This window comes from Lycorma delicatula, chromosome 11 (genome assembly GCF_047948215.1).
Source record: "Lycorma delicatula isolate Av1 chromosome 11, ASM4794821v1, whole genome shotgun sequence".
Lineage (NCBI taxonomy): Eukaryota > Metazoa > Arthropoda > Insecta > Hemiptera > Fulgoridae > Lycorma > Lycorma delicatula.
Window position 1 is genome coordinate 68627490 of NC_134465.1, and position 21018 is coordinate 68648507.

The 21018-nt window shown below is 25.7% G+C and overlaps 1 protein-coding gene and 7 pseudogenes across 4 annotated transcripts in view; 7 read left to right on the plus strand and 1 right to left on the minus strand.

Moving 5' to 3' along the window:
* Window positions 1-20789, minus strand: part of LOC142332146 (uncharacterized) — a 130045-nt gene extending 109256 nt beyond the window's left edge. For all 4 annotated transcript variants that reach the window (XR_012758175.1, XR_012758177.1, XM_075378409.1 and 1 more), the window contains exon 1: window positions 20520-20789. The gene's annotated coding sequence lies outside the window, so the exon portion shown is untranslated. The remainder of the gene's footprint in view (window positions 1-20519) is intronic.
* Window positions 1507-2134, plus strand: LOC142331965 (cytochrome c oxidase subunit 2-like; annotated as a pseudogene).
* Window positions 3072-3842, plus strand: LOC142332641 (cytochrome c oxidase subunit 3-like; annotated as a pseudogene).
* LOC142331966 (cytochrome b-like) lies at window positions 7191-9498 on the plus strand (annotated as a pseudogene).
* On the plus strand, window positions 9502-10235 carry LOC142331967 (cytochrome c oxidase subunit 1-like; annotated as a pseudogene).
* LOC142331968 (cytochrome c oxidase subunit 2-like) lies at window positions 11124-11753 on the plus strand (annotated as a pseudogene).
* On the plus strand, window positions 12689-13441 carry LOC142332213 (cytochrome c oxidase subunit 3-like; annotated as a pseudogene).
* Window positions 16791-17955, plus strand: LOC142332408 (cytochrome b-like; annotated as a pseudogene).
* Window positions 20790-21018: the final 229 nt, after the last annotated feature.

Genomic DNA, 21018 nt, shown 5'->3' on the forward strand with positions numbered 1-21018 from the left:
TGTTTTTTTTTAAATTCTATTTTACAGGTCAAAAAACATAAGAAACCATCAATTTTACCCCTTATATAACGCCTTAAAAATGTCAGTAATACTTATTTCACAGGGGAACTGAAATCCGAGCGAAATCTACGCTAGCCGTAACTTTACAAAGAGGCGTTTTCGGACAAATGTTTGTACGTGAACTTTTTCCTTTATTTCAAGATCTAGAATCGGTTCCCAAATTATTTCCCTTTCTTCCTAAATCACCCTGTATTTACGATAAATAAAATAGAACTGATAGTTACCGTTTATTTAATGTTCCATTTCGGACAAACCTCAAATCAGGTGACTTTTTATTAATACAAAAGTGCACGTTAAAACAATCGCGCGCGCGCGGATAGAAATTTGATATCGCATATCACTAAATATTTAAAATTAAATAAGTAAAACGAATGAAAATTGCAACAACGGGAAAAGAACTTCTCCCCCTGTTACACTGAAAGTCGTGGGTTGAATTCCCGCCTAGTTATGGTAAATATATAACAAAACAATCAAAACGTAATTAATAGCTGAACCGACTTAAAAGTGAAAAATAAAATTAATTACTCGATTTCCGTAGCTGAGCGGTAGCGTCTCGGCCTTTCGTTCAGAGTACCGGGTTCTAATCCCGGCCAGATACGGTATTTTTCATACGCTACAAATTTCCATTTTCACGTTCCCGCTTTAGAAGTTTCTTTGTAAGATTTTGCGGTGAATTATTTCATCGATCGAAAAAAATAAATAAATAAATGAAATATAAACATTTTATAGATAGATGGTAACAGTGGCGGATTAAGTCATTATGCACGGCTATCAGGAAGTTGTTATTACGTCTAATGTTTGACATAGCAGAACTGCGGTTCAAATTCAGTAAGTTAAATTAGTAAACAATAGTGAACCGTTTCTTTGTAATAGCGAAACCAAACGATCTGCTACTATGTACCTCATATTAAAGCGCAAACAAATCATCCAAATTTTGAACCGGCATCCTGGTTCAAAACGTTTTTCTTTTACTTTTTTTTTGAAAAGCAACTATCAATGGAATAGTATGATTTTTTCATACGTTCATAAGTACGAAATTTACTTCCCCCCTCATCATCAAAACACTTTATCTTTTCTTTTTTGGGATTCCTCAGACATAAAACTTCGAGAAATTAAAAAAAATACCATACCCCTTTTTGACTGATTATCATACTTTTCCTTCCTTTCCTATGGATGAAATTATATTTCATGTCATGTAGTTATCTGGGTAATCTGAATATCGTCGTGGTATTCCCGCTAGACCTAAAAAGTGTTGTGGGAAGAATAAATCATCCTCAATTGAATGATTTTCAATTACACCACCCCCTGAACACTCTTTTAATGAATTACCACTAGTATCTAAGCCATTCTAAGAGTGACAGAAAATTGCCATGAACTTAAAATTCATTAATAAATTAAAAAATAATTTCCTTAGAAATATCATCATGAATAAAATTTAACATAATAAACAGAGCCAGACCAATTATAGAACAACTATTAAATTTCCATAATCACACTATAATAATTCTATTATCCATTACAGTAACAGTAACAATTATAACAACAATAACAAAAAATAAATTATCAAATAATATATTAACAGAAAATCAAATAATAGAAACAATCTGAACAACAATACCAGCAATCATTTTAATTTTTATCGCTATCCCATCAATTAAAAACATTATACCTAATAGAAGAAGTAATCAAACCATCAATTACTATTAAAACAATTGGACATCAATGATACTGATCTTATGAATATTCAGATTCCAAGAAAATAGAATTTGAATCATATATAAAACCACAGAATGACTTATCATCATTTCGACTAATTGAAGTAGATAACCGAATAATTATCCCATTCTCAACACAAATCCGAATAATTGTATCATCATCTGACGTAATCCACTCTTGAACAATTCCATCAATAGGAGTAAAAATAGACGCAATCCCAGGGCGACTTAATCAAATTAGCCTAATAACTAAAAACCCAGGAGTATTTTTTGGACAATGTTCAGAAATCTGTGGAATAAATCACAGATTCATACCAATCACTATAGAAAGAATTAATATAAAATCATTCATTAAATGAATAAAAACATAAAACTAATAAACATTAAGTGACTGAAAGAAAGTAATGGTCTATTAAACCAAAATATAGTAAACATCGAATACTCTTCATGAAAGAAGCTAGTTTAAAAAAAAACATTTAACTGTCAAATAAAAAATTCATTTTATGTGCATCTTGATTCCACAAATATCTCCTATTATATGAAACATCATATTAATAATAACAACAGCCACAATCATAATAAGCATAACAAAATTATTCTTTATAACTAATCTAAATCCAAATAAAAAAAATAAAAATTCATATTAAATGAAAATGATAACTAGACTATTCTCGACATTTGACCCAATAACTAAACTTTTACAAAGAAACTGAATAATTATAATAATAACAACAACAATAATTTTACCAAAATGATACTGAACCAAAAAATCTCGAATAAATATAATAATAAAAATAATAGAAAAAAACTAATAAATGAATTTAAATTAATAACTCACCAAAAAGAAATTTTAATCATAGTAATATCAATCTTTACATTTATCATAATCAGAAATATAATAGGATTAATTCCTTATGTATTCACATCTACAAGTCATTTAGTAGTATCAATGTCAATTGCATTACCAAGTTGAATCATAATTGCAACATACAGATGAAAAAACTTCACAAATGAGATATTCAAACACATACTACCAAAAGGAACCCCCCTCAGCCATTTCACCAATAATAATTCTAATCGAAACCAAAGGAAATCTTATTCGACCAATCTCACTAGCAGTTCGATTAACAGCAAATATAATTGCAGGTCACCTACTAATAACCCTATTAGGAAACACATCATCAATTAAAATCTTAGTATTCATTATACCAATTCAAATAACCTTAACAGCAATTTTAATAATTCAAGCATACGTATTTGCCACACTTGTAACTCTTTATTCTAGAGAAGTACCCTATGAAAAAAAATCATCCATTTCACATAGTAACAAAAAGACCGTGACCAATTATGCTATCTATAAATGTAATAACAATATTAACAGGAACTGTAAAATGAACTCAAACAAAAGAATATAACTTAATAATATTAGGGTTAACCTTGTCAACAATGTCAATAATATTATGATGACGAGACATCACACGAGAAGCAACATTCCAAGGAAATCATACAAATAAAGTAAAATCACTAATAAAAATTGGAATAATTATATTCATTGTCTCAGAAATAATATTCTTTGTATCATTTTTCTGAATATTCTTTCACTCAAGACTAGCACCATCAATTGAAATTGGAATAAATTGACCACCAAAATCCATTAAACCATTTAATCCATTAGAAGTTCCTCTATTAAACACAATTATCTTAATCTCATCAGGAATTACAGTAACATGAGCACATCACAGAATCTTATTAAATAAACTATCAATATCAAACAAATCATTAATATTAACCATCATTCTAGGATTATACTTTACATTTCTACAAAAATGAGAATATCAACAATCTACCTTCACAATAGCAGACTCAATTTATGGATCATCATTCTTTCTAACTACAGGATTTCACGGTATTCATGTAATTGTAGGAACAATCTTCATTATAATCTCAATGGTACGATGCATAAAGATACATTTCTCAGCCAGACATCACCTAGGTTTAGAAGCAGCAATCTGATACTGACATTTTGTAGACGTAATTTGATTATTCCTATATCTTTCAATTTACTGATGAGGAAAATAATAATAATCTTTTTAGTACAAAAAGTATAATTAGCCTCCAACTAATAGATTAAAAAAAATTAAAAAGATAATCAAAATTACAATAACAATAATTTCACTAAGATCAATCATTATTATAATAATAACATTCACAATATTAATCTCTAAAAAAAATAAAATAAGACGAGAAAAAAATTCACCAATCGAATGTGGATTTTCAAAAATATCATCGACACGAAAATCATTTTCTACTCACTTCTTTTTAATTGCAACAATCTTCTTAATCTTCGATATTGAAATATCAATAATCATACCAATATTCTCAACAAAAATGATAATTATAGAAGAATGACTGATTTCATCAACAGTTACAATCTTGATCCTAATTATAGGACTTATACATGAATGAAAAATAGGAATACTAGAATGAAGAAATTAAAGAGAATAGTTAAATATAACATTTACTTTGCAAATAAAAATTATTGAATAATCAATTTCTCTTAAATAGAGTAAAGAAGTAAAATTACAATTAATTTCGACTTAATTTTAAGGATAATCCTCATACTCAATTTAACTGAAGCTAAATAAAAGCTATTCACTGTTGATGAAAAAATTGATTATATCCAGTTAAAAGAATAAAAAGTAAAGGAGCCGCTAACTACCTTTCAAGTGAAATCACTTTATTCTTATTTATATAGTTTAAAAAAAAACAATACACTTTCAATGTATAAATAAATAAATTTTATAAATGTCCAGAGAAAAAATTCATAATAACAATTTCAATGTTAGGCTTTTAGTTAAGCTATCCGAACAAAAAAAAAAAAAAATAATAAAATAAAACTTAAGAATATTTAAAGTAAACCTATCAACAAAAAAAACCTAACCATTGCAAAAATCCAACTAAACCACCCGAAACAAAATATTCTAATCAACCCACATCAACTAATCTATAACTAAAATAACAAAAACTAAAAAACCGATTTAAAAAAAAAACCTTAAGAATAAAATCTTAAAAACCACATAGAACTGAAAAAATAAAAATAAATTAAACCAAAATAAAAATATAAAAACTTAAAACATCAAAAAACAGAAAAAAAAAAAAAAAAGATTGTAGCAGAAAAACATACCCTATCCTCAAATAGATCTTTGACATCACAAATCAAAATTTTAAATTAAAATAAATAAGCAAAATAAAAGAAAAAAAATAAGTCAAACATTATATAAAAAATAGGAAAACAATGGAGAAGAAGAATATAAAATTCACAAACACAACAAGAATTAATTAAAATTAAATCACCAGAATATAAACCATGCTGAGTTAAAGAAAAAATTATCACTCTATAAAAAGCAGAGAAAAATAAAATAAACATCAAAAAAATAACTGAAAAAAATCTTCATCTTAAAATAGAAATAATTAAACAAATCTCAGAAAATAAATTTAATCTGGGAGGACAAGATATATTTATAACACAAAACAAAAATCAAAAGAAACTAAGTGAAGGTAAATAGTTAAGTAACCCCCTAACAATAAAAAATCTTCGGCTTCCTAACCGATCATAAATAATACCGATTAAAAAAAAGACCAGATGAAACAAAGGCATGAGCAACTATAAAAGATAATGAACCAATAAACCCAAGACCAGATATAGTAAATAATCCACAAATAACCAAACTTATGTGACAAACAGAAGAATAGGCAACAAGCACTTTTAAATCTCTTTGAATTATACAAAATATTCTAACAAAAAACAGCCAAATAAACAAATACTAACAAAAAAATAACCATAATTAAATAAAAAATAATAAATATAACCTAAACAACGAATAAATCCATAGCCCCCCAACTTTAATATTACACCAGCTAAAATTATAGAACCTGAGGTAGGTGCCTCAACATGAGCCCTAGGCAATCATAAATGAAAACCAAATAAAGGAAACTTAATCAAAAAATAAAATAAAATAATAAAAATCAAATAATTATTCAATAAAAAACCAAAAAATAAATAATTAAAACAACCATAAAAACTATTTAAATAAAAAATTCTAAACAAAAAGGGGAAAGAACCAAAAAGAGTATAAAAAATTTTAAAAAATCCTGCACTTAAACGCTCAGGCTGATATCCTCATCCAAAAATCAACAAAAACAAAGGAATCAATCTACACTCAAAGAAAAAATAAAAATAAAAAAAATCAATAACAATAAAATCCAAAAATAATAAAAAATGAAAACAAAAAATATAAATCTTAGACAACAAATCAAAATAATAATGTAAATAAACAGATAGCAAAACAACAATAAAAATTCAAACACTTAAACAACAAAAAATACATGAAACCCTATCAATTATAAAAAATAAGAAATAGAAACAAAAAAATCAAAAAACAAACCCACTAAATACACAAATCAATTATTTAAGACACAAAAAAGGATTAAAGAAAACAAAAAAAAATAAATTTTAACATAAGGTCAATCTATCTAAATAATCTCTTCTAGAATTACGAATTAAAAAACCAATAAAGAAAGTCCTAAAACACCATCACAAACCCCAAACAAATAACATAAAATAATAATCAAAATCAAAATAACCTATAAACCCAAAAATAAAAAAAAAGAATAAAGTAATAAATATTCAAGTCCCAAAAGACATAAAAGAAAATGCCTACGAACAAATAAAAAAATAATTAATCTAAATAAATAACCAAAAAAATAAATAATTATCATAAGTAAAGTTTAGGATAGTTTAAAAAAAAAAACAATGATCTTGTAAATCATAATTTTAAAAAAATTTATCTTAACAAAATCAGTAAAGAAAAAATCATCTTTAGTATCCAAAACTAATATTTTATATTAAAATACTTACTGAATTTTCACAAAATATTTAATTTTATCAAATATTATTATATCTCCAATACTTAAACACCCTATATCACTAGGATCAATACTAATTTTTCAAACAGCCCTAATGTGCAGAAATAATTTAATAATAATTAAATCATCTTTACATCATATTCTTAACAACAGTAGGAGGACTGATAATTATATTCATATATATATATATATATATATATATATATCAAGAATTGCATTAAATGAAAAATTCAAACCAAGAACAAAAATTTTCTCAATCTGAATATTAGTTACATTAATTTCTATTATAATAAGAAATTTAGATCCAACAACAGAAATAATTACTAAATTTAATGAAATAAAAGAAATGACAACCGAACTAACTGAAGAAAAATCAACAAGAAAATTTTTTAGAATATATAAAATAAATATTACACTTACAATAATATTAATCCTAATTATTACAATAATCTCAGTAAATAACATTTGAAGGACCACTTAAAAAAACTTATGTTTAAATCAATACGTAAATTAAGACCAATTAATTCCTTCTTAATTGATTTACCAAGACCATCAAATATTTCATTATGATGAAACTTTGGATCACTTCTAGGAATATGCTTAATAATTCAAATCATTTCAGGATTATTTCTAGCAATACATTACTCACCAAGAATTGATAAAACTTTTAAAAGAATTGTGCATATTACTCAAGAGGTAAATTACAGATGAATAATTCGAAATATTCACGCAAATGGTGCATCATTATTCTTCATTTTAATTTTTATACACACAGGACGATGAATATATTATGGATCATTTAAATTAAAGAAAACATGAATATCAGGATCGTTAATTCTTTTAACATTAATGGCAACTGCATTTGTAGGATATGTATTACCATGAGGTCAAATATCCTTCTGAGGAGCAACAGTAATTACAAACTTAATTTCAGCAATTCCTTACATAGGAGAAATAGTAGTACAATGAGTGTGAGGGGGGTTTGCTGTAGACAATCCTACACTAAATCGATTCTTCACATTTCACTTCATTTTACCATTCATCTTATCAACAATAGTAATATTACAACTAATATTCCTACACGAATCCGGATCATCCAACCCACTAGGTATAAAAAACAATATTGACAAAATTCCATTCCACCCCTACTTTACAACAAAGGATATCTTAGGAATAGTAATAACAATAATAATTTTTACAATAATAATTAATTTAAATCCATTCCTCACTACAGATCCAGAAAATTTTACACCAGCAAATCCACTAAGAACACCTCCACACATTCAACCCGAATGATACTTTCTATTCGCATATGCAAAATTCTTAAAATTGCAAAAAAATTGCAAAAAACCAAATAAGCAAATAATGTACCGTATAAAAAAAATGATATATTAAAAAAAAAAGGAAAAAAAAACAATGGATTTTTATACTCAAGCAAGATGCCTGATTAAAGGATTACTTTGATGAAGTAAATTAAGTGAAACCTCACTCATGCTAAATTGTAAAATCCAGAATTAAACTGAAACTAAAGAAATCAAAATTCTTAATGCATCACACATCCTTTTACAAAAAGATAAGCTAAATTAAGCTTATGGGTTCATACCCCATCGATGAATAAATTCTCTTTTTAATTAAAATAAATTTATCAAAAACAATATTTATCACAACAATAACCATAAGAATTATCATAACAATATCCTCCAACAGAATAATATTCTCATGAATATCTATAGAAATCAATTTTATTTCTTTTCTACCCCTTTTAAAAAAAAGAAATAAAATAAATGAACAATCTATAAAATATTTATTTATTCAAAGAATATCATCATCAATTATAATAACCTCAATAATTATTAATGCTATCATTAACTGCCCCATTAATGAAAGAATTTTAATAATAATGAGAATTTTAATAAAAATAGGTATAATCCCATTCCACCTATGAGTACCAAGAATCATGCAAATAATAAGATGAGAGATATGTATAATAATAATAACTATACAAAAAATCATTCCTACAATTATTGCAACCCAAATAACCAGAATTAAACTAATAATAACATCAATAATTATATCAATAATCATGGCACCAATCTCAGGAATAAAACAAACATCACTAAAAAAAATTAATAGCATATTCATCAATTTCAAATTCACCAGTAATAATCTTTTCATTAATAATTTCAAAACAACAATTTACTCTTCTATTAATTATATATACCATAATCAACTTAACTATAATAAACACGTTCAAAAAAAATAATATCAATTTTTTAAACCAAATTAATACTCAAACAAATTTAACAAAAACATCTCTAATAATTTTGTCATTATCAATAAGAGGTATACCTCCAACTACAGGATTTTTAATAAAATGAATAATTATAAAATCAACAATTTGTATAGCACCAACAATTCCATTAATTATACTAATTTCATCAACTATGTCAACATACATATACTTGAACATAATAATCCCTACAATAACCAAATCAAATAAATCAAAAATAAAAAAAATAATAAAAAAAGAATCAATTATCCCAATTACCTTAAATTTAATAGGAATTCCAATAATAATAATCTTTAAATTAAACTAAAAAGAAGGATTTAAGTTAAAAAAACTATTAACCTTCAAAGTTAAAATTATTATTATAAATAAGCCTTAGCAAGTAATGCACCTCTATATTTGCAATATAGAATCATAATTGAATACAAGACAAATAATGAGAGGTTTAAAACCTTAAATAAATTTACAATATCACCTAAATCAGCCATCCCATTCTCAATGAATAAATGAATATTTTCAACAAATCATAAAGATATCGGAACTCTTTATTTTATTTTTGGGCTCTGAGCTAGATTACTTGGAACAATAAGAAGAATAATTATCCGATTAGAATTAATACAACCAGGATCAATAATTAAAAATGACCAAATTTATAACACCATCGTAACATCACACGCATTCATTATAATTTTCTTTATGGTAATACCAATTATAATTGGAGGATTTGGAAACTGACTAGTCACTATAATAATTGGAGCACCAGACATGGCATTCCCACGAATAAATAACATAAGATTTTGATTATTACCACCATCAATCACACTTTTAATTGCAAGATCAATTGTAGGGTCAGGATCAGGAACAGGATGAACTGTTTACCCTCCTCTCTCAGCCCAAATTGCACATTCAGGACCTTCAGTAGACTTAACTATCTTTTCTCTTCACATCGCAGGACTAAGATCAATCATAGGAGCAATTAATTTTATTTCAACTTCAATAAATATACGACCAAAAGGAATAACTATAGAAAAAATACCCCTTTTCTGTTGATCAGTCCTAATTACAGCAGTTTTACTACTAGTATCATTACCAGTATTAGCCGGAGCAATCACAATACTATTAACAGATCGAAACTTTAATACTTCATTTTTTGACCCCACAGGAGGGGGAGACCCAATCTTATATCAACACTTATTCTGATTCTTTGGACATCCAGAAGTATATATTTTAATCCTACCAGGATTCGGATTAATCTCCCACATTATTACTAACAAAAGAGGAAAAATAATAACATTCGGTCATCTAGGAATAATTTATGCAATATTAGCAATTGGTATATTAGGATTTATTGTGTGAGCACACCACATATTTACTGTAGGTATAGATATTGACACACGAGCATACTTCACCTCTGCGACTATAATTATTGCAGTACCAACAGGAATTAAAATCTTCAGATGAATGGCCACAATACAAGGAATAACAAAAAAAAAAATCACCACGAATAATTTGATCTATAGGATTTGTATTTCTATTCACTATTGGAGGATTAACAGGAGTAATTCTAGCCAACTCTTCAATTGACGTAATTTTACACGATACATACTATGTTGTAGCCCACTTTCATTATGTATTATCAATAGGAGCAGTATTCGCCATTATAGCAAGAATCATTCACTGATTCCCACTAATAACAGGTATAAGAATAAATAAAAAATGATTAAAAATTCAATTTTCAACCATATTTTTAGGAGTAAACGTAACATTCTTCCCACAACACTTTTTAGGTCTAGCGGGAATACCACGACGATATTCAGATTACCCAGATAACTACATGACATGAAATATAATTTCATCCATAGGATCATTAATTTCAATAATCAGAATTATAATATTCATATTCATCATATGAGAAGCCATAGCATTTAAACGAATTACAATCTTTAAAAACAATAAATCATCCTCAATTGAATGATTTTCAATTACACCACCCCCTGAACACTCTTTTAATGAATTACCACTAGTATCTAAGCCATTCTAAGAGTGGCAGAAAATTGCCATGAACTTAAAATTCATTAATAAATTAAAAAATAATTTCCTTAGAAATATCATCATGAATAAAATTTAACATAATAAATAGAGCCAGACCAATTATAGAACAACTATTAAATTTCCATAATCACACTATAATAATTCTATTATCCATTACAGTAACAGTAACAATTATAATAGCAACAATAACAAAAAATAAATTATCAAATAATATATTAACAGAAAATCAAATAATAGAAACAATCTGAACAACAATACCAGCAATCATTTTAATTTTTATCGCTATCCCATCAATTAAAACATTATACCTAATAGAAGAAGTAATCAAACCATCAATTACTATTAAAACAATTGGACATCAATGATACTGATCTTATGAATATTCAGATTCCAAGAAAATAGAATTTGAATCATATATAAAACCACAGAATGACTTATCATCATTTCGACTAATTGAAGTAGATAACCGAATAATTATCCCATTCTCAACACAAATCCGAATAATTGTATCATCATCTGACGTAATCCACTCTTGAACAATTCCATCAATAGGAGTAAAAATAGACGCAATCCCAGGGCGACTTAATCAAATTAGCCTAATAACTAAAAACCCAGGAGTATTTTTTGGACAATGTTCAGAAATCTGTGGAATAAATCACAGATTCATACCAATCACTATAGAAAGAATTAATATAAAATCATTCATTAAATGAATAAAAACATAAAACTAATAAACATTAAGTGACTGAAAGAAAGTAATGGTCTCTTAAACCAAAATATAGTAAACATCGAATACTCTTACTTGAAAGAAGCTAGTTTAAAAAAAAACATTTAACTGTCAAATAAAAAATACATTTTATGTGCATCTTGATTCCACAAATATCTCCTATTATATGAAACATCATATTAATAATAACAACAGCCACAATCATAATAAGCATAACAAAATTATTCTTTATAACTAATCTAAATCCAAATAAAAAAAATAAAAATTCATATTAACTGAAAATGATAACTAGACTATTCTCGACATTTGACCCAATAACTAAACTTTTACAAAGAAACTGAATAATTATAATAATAACAACAATAATTTTACCAAAATGATACTGAACCAAAAAATCTCGAATAAATATAATAATAAAAATAATAGAAAAAAAACTAATAAATGAATTTAAATTAATAACTCACCAAAAAGAAATTTTAATCATAGTAATATCAATCTTTACATTTATCATAATCAGAAATATAATAGGATTAATTCCTTATGTATTCACATCTACAAGTCATTTAGTAGTATCAATGTCAATTGCATTACCAAGTTGAATCATAATTGCAACATACAGATGAAAAAACTTCACAAATGAGATATTCAAACACATACTACCAAAAGGAACCCCCTCAGCCATTTCACCAATAATAATTCTAATCAAAACCAAAGGAAATCTTATTCGACCAATCTCACTAGCAGTTCGATTAACAGCAAATATAATTGCAGGTCACCTACTAATAACCCTATTAGGAAACACATCATCAATTAAAATCTTAGTATTCATTATACCAATTCAAATAACCTTAACAGCAATTTCAATAATTCAAGCATACGTATTTGCCACACTTGTAACTCTTTATTCTAGAGAAGTACCCTATGAAAAAAAATCATCCATTTCACATAGTAACAAAAAGACCGTGACCAATTATGCTATCTATAAATGTAATAACAATATTAACAGGAACTGTAAAATGAACTCAAACAAAAGAATATAACTTAATAATATTAGGGTTAACCTTGTCAACAATGTCAATAATATTATGATGACGAGACATCACACGAGAAGCAACATTCCAAGGAAATCATACAAATAAAGTAAAATCACTAATAAAAATAAGAATAATTATATTCATTGTCTCAGAAATAATATTCTTTGTATCATTTTTCTGAATATTCTTTCACTCAAGACTAGCACCATCAATTGAAATTGGAATAAATTGACCACCAAAATCCGTTAAACCATTTAATCCATTAGAAGTTCCTCTATTAAACACAATTATCTTAATCTCATCAGGAATTACAGTAACATGAGCACATCAGAGAATCTTATTAAATAAACTATCAATATCAATCATCATTCTAGGATTATACTTTACATTTCTACAAAAATGAGAATATCAACAATCTACCTTCACAATAGCAGACTCAATTTATGGATCATCATTCTTTCTAACTACACGATTTCACGGTATTCATGTAATTGTAGGAACAACCTTCATTATAATCTCAATGGTACGATGCATAAAGATACATTTCTCAGCCAGACATCACCTAGGTTTAGAAGCAGCAATCTGATACTGACATTTTGTAGACGTAATTTGATTATTCCTATATCTTTCAATTTACTGATGAGGAAAATAATAATAATCTTTTTAGTACAAAAAGTATAATTAGCCTCCAACTAATAGATTAAAAAAAATTAAAAAGATAATCAAAATTACAATAACAATAATTTCACTAAGATCAATCATTATTATAATAATAACATTCACAATATTAATCTCTAAAAAAAATAAAATAAGATGAGAAAAAAATTCACCATTCGAATGTGGATTTTCAAAAATATCATCGACACGAAAATCATTTTCTACTCACTTCTTTTTAATTGCAACAATCTTCTTAATCTTCGATATTGAAATATCAATAATCATACCAATATTCTCAACAAAAATGATAATTATAGAAGAATGACTGATTTCATCAACAGTTACAATCTTGATCCTAATTATAGGACTTATACATGAATGAAAAATAGGAATACTAGAATGAAGAAATTAAGGAGAATAGTTAAATATAACATTTACTTTGCAAATAAAAATTATTGAATAATCAATTTCTCTTAAATAGAGTAAAGAAGTAAAATTACAATTAATTTCGACTTAATTTTAAGGATAATCCTCATACTCAATTTAACTGAAGCTAAATAGAAGCTATTCACTGTTAATGAAAAAATTGATTATATCCAGTTAAAAGAATAAAAAGTAAAGGAGCCGCTAACTACCTTTCAAGTGAAATCACTTTATTCTTATTTATATAGTTTAAAAAAAAACAATACACTTTCAATGTATAAATAAATAAATTTTATAAATGTCCAGAGAAAAAATTCATAATAACAATTTCAATGTTAGGCTTTTAGTTAAGCTATCCGAACAAAAAAAAAAAATAATAATAAAATAAAACTTAAGAATATTTAAAGTAAACCTATCAACAAAAAAAACCTAACCATTGTAAAAATCCAACTAAACCACCCGAAACAAAATATTCTAATCAACCCACATCAACTAATCTATAACTAAAATAACAAAAACTAAAAAACCGATTTAAAAAAAAAACCTTAAGAATAAAATCTTAAAAACCACATAGAACTGAAAAAATAAAAATAAATTAAACCAAACTAAAAATATAAAAACTTAAAACATCAAAAAACAGAAAAAAAAAAAAAAGATTGTAGCAGAAAAACATACCCTATCCTCAAATAGATCTTTGACATCACAAATCAAAATTTTAAATTAAAATAAATAAGCAAAATAAAAGAAAAAAAATAAGTCAAACATTATATAAAAAATAGGAAAACAATGGAGAAGAAGAATATAAAATTCACAAACACAACAAGAATTAATTAAAATTAAATCACCAGAATATAAACCATGCTGAGTTAAAGAAAAAATTATCACTCTATAACAAGCAGAGAAAAATAAAATAAACATCAAAAAAATAACTGAAAAAAATCTTCATCTTAAAATAGAAATAATTAAACAAATCTCAGAAAATAAATTTAATCTGGGAGGACAAGATATATTTATAACACAAAACAAAAATCAAAAGAAACTAAGTGAAGGTAAATAGTTAAGTAACCCCCTAACAATAAAAAATCTTCGGCTTCCTAACCGATCATAAATAATACCGATTAAAAAAAAAAGACCAGATGAAACAAAGGCATGAGCAACTATAAAAGATAATGAACCAATAAACCCAAGACCAGATATAGTAAATAATCCACAAATAACCAAACTTATGTGACAAACAGAAGAATAGGCAACAAGCACTTTTAAATCTCTTTGAATTATACAAAATATTCTTACAAAAAAACAGCCAAATAAACAAATACTAACAAAAAAATAACCATAATTAAATAAAAAATAATAAATATAACCTAAACAACGAATAAATCCATAGCCCCCCAACTTTAATATTACACCAGCTAAAATTATAGAACCTGAGGTAGGTGCCTCAACATGAGCCCTAGGCAATCATAAATGAAAACCAAATAAAGGAAACTTAATCAAAAAATAAAATAAAATAATAAAAATCAAATAATTATTCAATAAAAAACCAAAAAATAAATAATTAAAACAACCATAAAAACTATTTAAATAAAAAATTCTAAACAAAAAGGGGAAAGAACCAAAAAGAGTATAAAAAATTTTAAAAAATCCTGCACTTAAACGCTCAGGCTGATATCCTCATCCAAAAATCAACAAAAACAAAGGAATCAATCTACACTCAAAGAAAAAATAAAAATAAAAAAAATCAATAACAATAAAATCCAAAAATAATAAAAAATGAAAACAAAAAATATAAATCTTAGACAACAAATCAAAATAATAATGTAAATAAACAGATAGCAAAACAACAATAAAAATTCAAACACTTAAACAACAAAAAATACATGAAACCCTATCAATTATAAAAAATAAGAAATAGAAACAAAAAAATCAAAAAACAAACCCACTAAATACACAAATCAATTATTTAAGACACAAAAAAGGATTAAAGAAAACAAAAAAAAATAAATTTTAACATAAGGTCAATCTATCTAAATAATCTCTTCTAGAATTACGAATTAAAAAACCAATAAAGAAAGTCCTAAAACACCATCACAAACCCCAAACAAATAACATAAAATAATAATCAAAATCAAAATAACCTATAAACCCAAAAATAAAAAAAAAGAATAAAGTAATAAATATTCAAGTCCCAAAAGACATAAAAGAAAATGCCTACGAACAAATAAAAAAATAATTAATCTAAATAAATAACCAAAAAAATAAATAATTATCATAAGTAAAGTTTAGGATAGTTTAAAAAAAAAAACAATGATCTTGTAAATCATAATTTTAAAAAAATTTATCTTAACAAAATCAGTAAAGAAAAAATCATCTTTAGTATCCAAAACTAATATTTTATATTAAAATACTTACTGAATTTTCACAAAATATTTAATTTTATCAAATATTATTATATCTCCAATACTTAAACACCCTATATCACTAGGATCAATACTAATTTTTCAAACAGCCCTAATGTGCAGAAATAATTTAATAATAATTAAATCATCTTTACATCATATTCTTAACAACAGTAGGAGGACTGATAATTATATTCATATATATATATATATATATATATATATATCAAGAATTGCATTAAATGAAAAATTCAAACCAAGAACAAAAATTTTCTCAATCTGAATATTAGTTACATTAATTTCTATTATAATAAGAAATTTAGATCCAACAACAGAAATAATTACTAAATTTAATGAAATAAAAGAAATGACAACCGAACTAACTGAAGAAAAATCAACAAGAAAATTTTTTAGAATATATAAAATAAATATTACACTTACAATAATATTAATCCTAATTATTACAATAATCTCAGTAAATAACATTTGAAGGACCACTTAAAAAAACTTATGTTTAAATCAATACGTAAATTAAGACCAATTAATTCCTTCTTAATTGATTTACCAAGACCATCAAATATTTCATTATGATGAAACTTTGGATCACTTCTAGGAATATGCTTAATAATTCAAATCATTTCAGGATTATTTCTAGCAATACATTACTCACCAAGAATTGATAAAACTTTTAAAAGAATTGTGCATATTACTCAAGAGGTAAATTACAGATGAATAATTCGAAATATTCACGCAAATGGTGCATCATTATTCTTCATTTTAATTTTTATACACACAGGACGATGAATATATTATGGATCATTTAAATTAAAGAAAACATGAATATCAGGATCGTTAATTCTTTTAACATTAATGGCAACTGCATTTATAGGATATGTATTACCATGAGGTCAAATATCCTTCTGAGGAGCAACAGTAATTACAAACTTAATTTCAGCAATTCCTTACATAGGAGAAATAGTAGTACAATGAGTGTGAGGGGGGTTTGCTGTAGACAATCCTACACTAAATCGATTCTTCACATTTCACTTCATTTTACCATTCATCTTATCAACAATAGTAATATTACAACTAATATTCCTACACGAATCCGGATCATCCAACCCACTAGGTATAAAAAACAATATTGACAAAATTCCATTCCACCCCTACTTTACAACAAAGGATATCTTAGGAATAGTAATAACAATAATAATTTTTACAATAATAATTAATTTAAATCCATTCCTCACTACAGATCCAGAAAATTTTACACCAGCAAATCCACTAAGAACACCTCCACACATTCAACCCGAATGATACTTTCTATTCGCATATGCAATTCTACGATCTATCCCTAGAAAACTAGGAGGAGTAGTAGCACTAATAATATCAATTATAATTATTACATCAATACCATTCTCAATAAAAATAAAATTTCAAACAAGATCATTCTACCCAATAAATAAAGTAATATTCTGAACTATAGTAAATACATTTATTTTACTCACATGAATCAGAGCACGACCAGTAGAAGAACCGTATATTATCACAGGACAAATCCTAACCACAATTTACTTTTCATTTTTTATTACCTATCCCATGTCTGCAAGGATACGAGATAAATTATAAGTTAATAAGCTCAAAGCAATATAACTTGAAATTATAGGAAAGTATAAAATACTATTAACTTTTTTTTCACCTTAAAATAATGAAAAACAAAAAAATCCTAAAAAAAAATCAAAATCAAAATATAATTTAAAGTAACAGGTAAATAACTTCTTCAACACATATATATTAATTTATCATAACGATAACGAGGAAAGGAACCACGAACCCATACAAAAAAATAAATAAGAAAAACAACCCTAATAAAAAAAAAATTCATACAATCACCCGCCAAAAAAACTAAGCAAGTAAAAAATCTCATAAATATTATATTTCTATATTCAGATAAAAAAAATAAAGAGAATCTAAATGATCTATATTCAACATTAAATCCAGAAACCAACTCCGACTCACCCTGAGAAAAATCAAATGGAGAACGATTAGTTTCAGCCAAAATACAAGAAAGAAAAATTATAAATAAAGGAAAAGAAAAAAATAAATCAAACGTCCAACTGAAAATAACAAAAATAATTCAAATTAAAAGACTCACAATATAAAATAAAACAAAAAATAACTAAAAAAAAAACAACTTCATAAGAAATTCTTTGAGAAATTCTACGTATACAACCCAATAAAGAATAAACAGAATTAGACGACCAACCAGCAATTATAATAAAATAAACTCCCAAACCAGAACAAAAAAAAAAGAAGACAATAAGAAAATCCAACAAAATTAAAACTAAAGGGAAATATTAACCAAAAAATTAAAGAAACAGAAAGACCCAGAATAGGTACAAAAAAATAAATTAAATAATTTCCAAAAACAAGAAAATTAAATTCCCTTCTAAATAACTTTAAAGCATCTCTAAAAGGCTGTAATAAACCAAATAAACCAACCTTATTAGGACCCTTACGAAATTGAATGTAACCTAAAATCCTACGTTCAAATAAAGTAATAAAAGCAACACCCAAAAGAATAAAAATAAATAAAAAAAAAGAACTAAGAATAAACATTTACTAACTGTAAAAATACATTATTAAATTCTAAATTTAAAGCACTTAAATCTGCCAAATTAGTAAATAAATTATTATATTACCAAAAATCCTTTCGTACCAATTAGAATAAATTTAAAGAAGATAGAAACCAACCTGGCTCACGCCGACTGAACTCAGATCATGTAAAATTTTAAAGGTCGAACAGACCTAAAACTGTAAAACCTACCCCACAGAAACTTTTAAAACAAAATAAAGATCTATAGGGTCTTATCGTCCCTCTCCTAAATTTAAGCTTTTTAACTTAAACATAAAATTCAAATTGAATTTTAAAAATAAAGTATAATTTTCGTCAAACCCTTCATTCCAGACCTCAATTAAAAGACTAATTATTATGCTACCTTAGCACAGTTAAAATACTGCGGCTATTTAAACCATTGAGCAGGCCAAACCTTAAAAAAAATTATTATTCTAAAATAAAATTTATTTATCCAATACTGTACAATTAACTAAATTAAAAAAAATCAAATAAAAAAAGAAAGAAAAAAATTTAAAAAAAATAAAAATAACCTATCAGACTCAACTGAATTGAACAGTAAAAAATCTTATTGTAAATAAGAATAAACCGAAGTCCGATTCTAGATACAATTTCCAGTACATCTACTTTGTTACGACTTATCTCAATTTATGAGAGTGACGGGCGATATGTACATAATTAAGAGCAAAATTCAAAAAGTTTATTAAAAAAATTACTATTAAATCCAAATTCAAATTTAATCAAATTAAAAAATCAAAAAACAAAAATCAATGTAACCCAACCTTCTTATAACTGCATCTTGACCTAACATAAATCTTTAAAAAGAAAAAGAAAATAAATTTTCATTACACTCAACGACAGAGATATACAAGAAAAAAAGGTACAATAAATCGTGGAATATCATTTAAATTACAGGTTCCTCTAAAAAGATTTAAAAACCGCCAGATCTATTAAATTTCAATTATAAAAAATATACTACCTTAGAAAAAAATTACTAATTAAGAATAACAGGGTATCTAATCCTGGTTTAAATTCAAATTTACATAGAAAAAACAAAATTTATTATATAAATTTCACATAAATACAAAATATTAAAACCAAATAAGACTAAATTCTAAAAAAATTAACTTGAACCTGAGGAATAACCGCAAATGCTGGCACAACATTTTTTTGGTTCTAAAAAATATAACTTAAATTAAAAAACCTTAACACTGAAAATAAAAATTAACCATTAAGGATATTTAACCTAACAAAAATTTACATGCGTTATAAATTTAAAGCCAAATTTTAAAACAAAAATCAATTTTTTTTTAAAACCATATTTAAAGGGGACCTTAACTCCAAATTTTTAAACAACAAATAAAACAAATTACATTCAAAAAAGGATCTCCTCCCTTGCAAAAAATTGCAATCAAATTCATTAAACTGGTTCAGGCCAGTGCGGGTGGTACTACACACGCAATTACAGAATGCAAAATTAAAACTTGACAAAAAAAACGAACAGCCAGAAGATGAACATGACCTAACTAAGCAGAATAAGGGACCAGTAAGAAAAACATATCAATAGAACAAAACTACGCTTAACTTCAACTAATATAGATTACCTTTCTTTGATGTATTCCTGCCGTTACTTAATATATTTGCTAAGGAAGCAGCCAGAGATGGTTTTTCGGCAACCATCAAAGCAGTTTTCATGTTGAAATAAATTATAAGTACACAATATTACCTAGCTAACAAAATTAAAAATCCAAGTATGTTTTACGTTCGGAAGTAAGTTTTAGATCAAATGTTTTTAAAACTGATACAAACTTCAGGTAGAAAACAACAGAACATCGTGTACACCATTACTCGTCGCCATCTTAATACGTTACAATGTTTAGATTAGCAAATGAATATTCGATAGAAATCGAATTTCTAACATCTGAATTATCGAATGGTGTAGATATGTTCTACTATGAACTTTTACATAACGGTTGACGATTATATTAATTAAAAATTTACTTCAACGAAATTATAAATATAGTATAGTATATATGTTTTTAAATTACATCTGAAACAACTGGTCAGGAATCAAATTCTCCAATCCTTCTTATATTTTATATT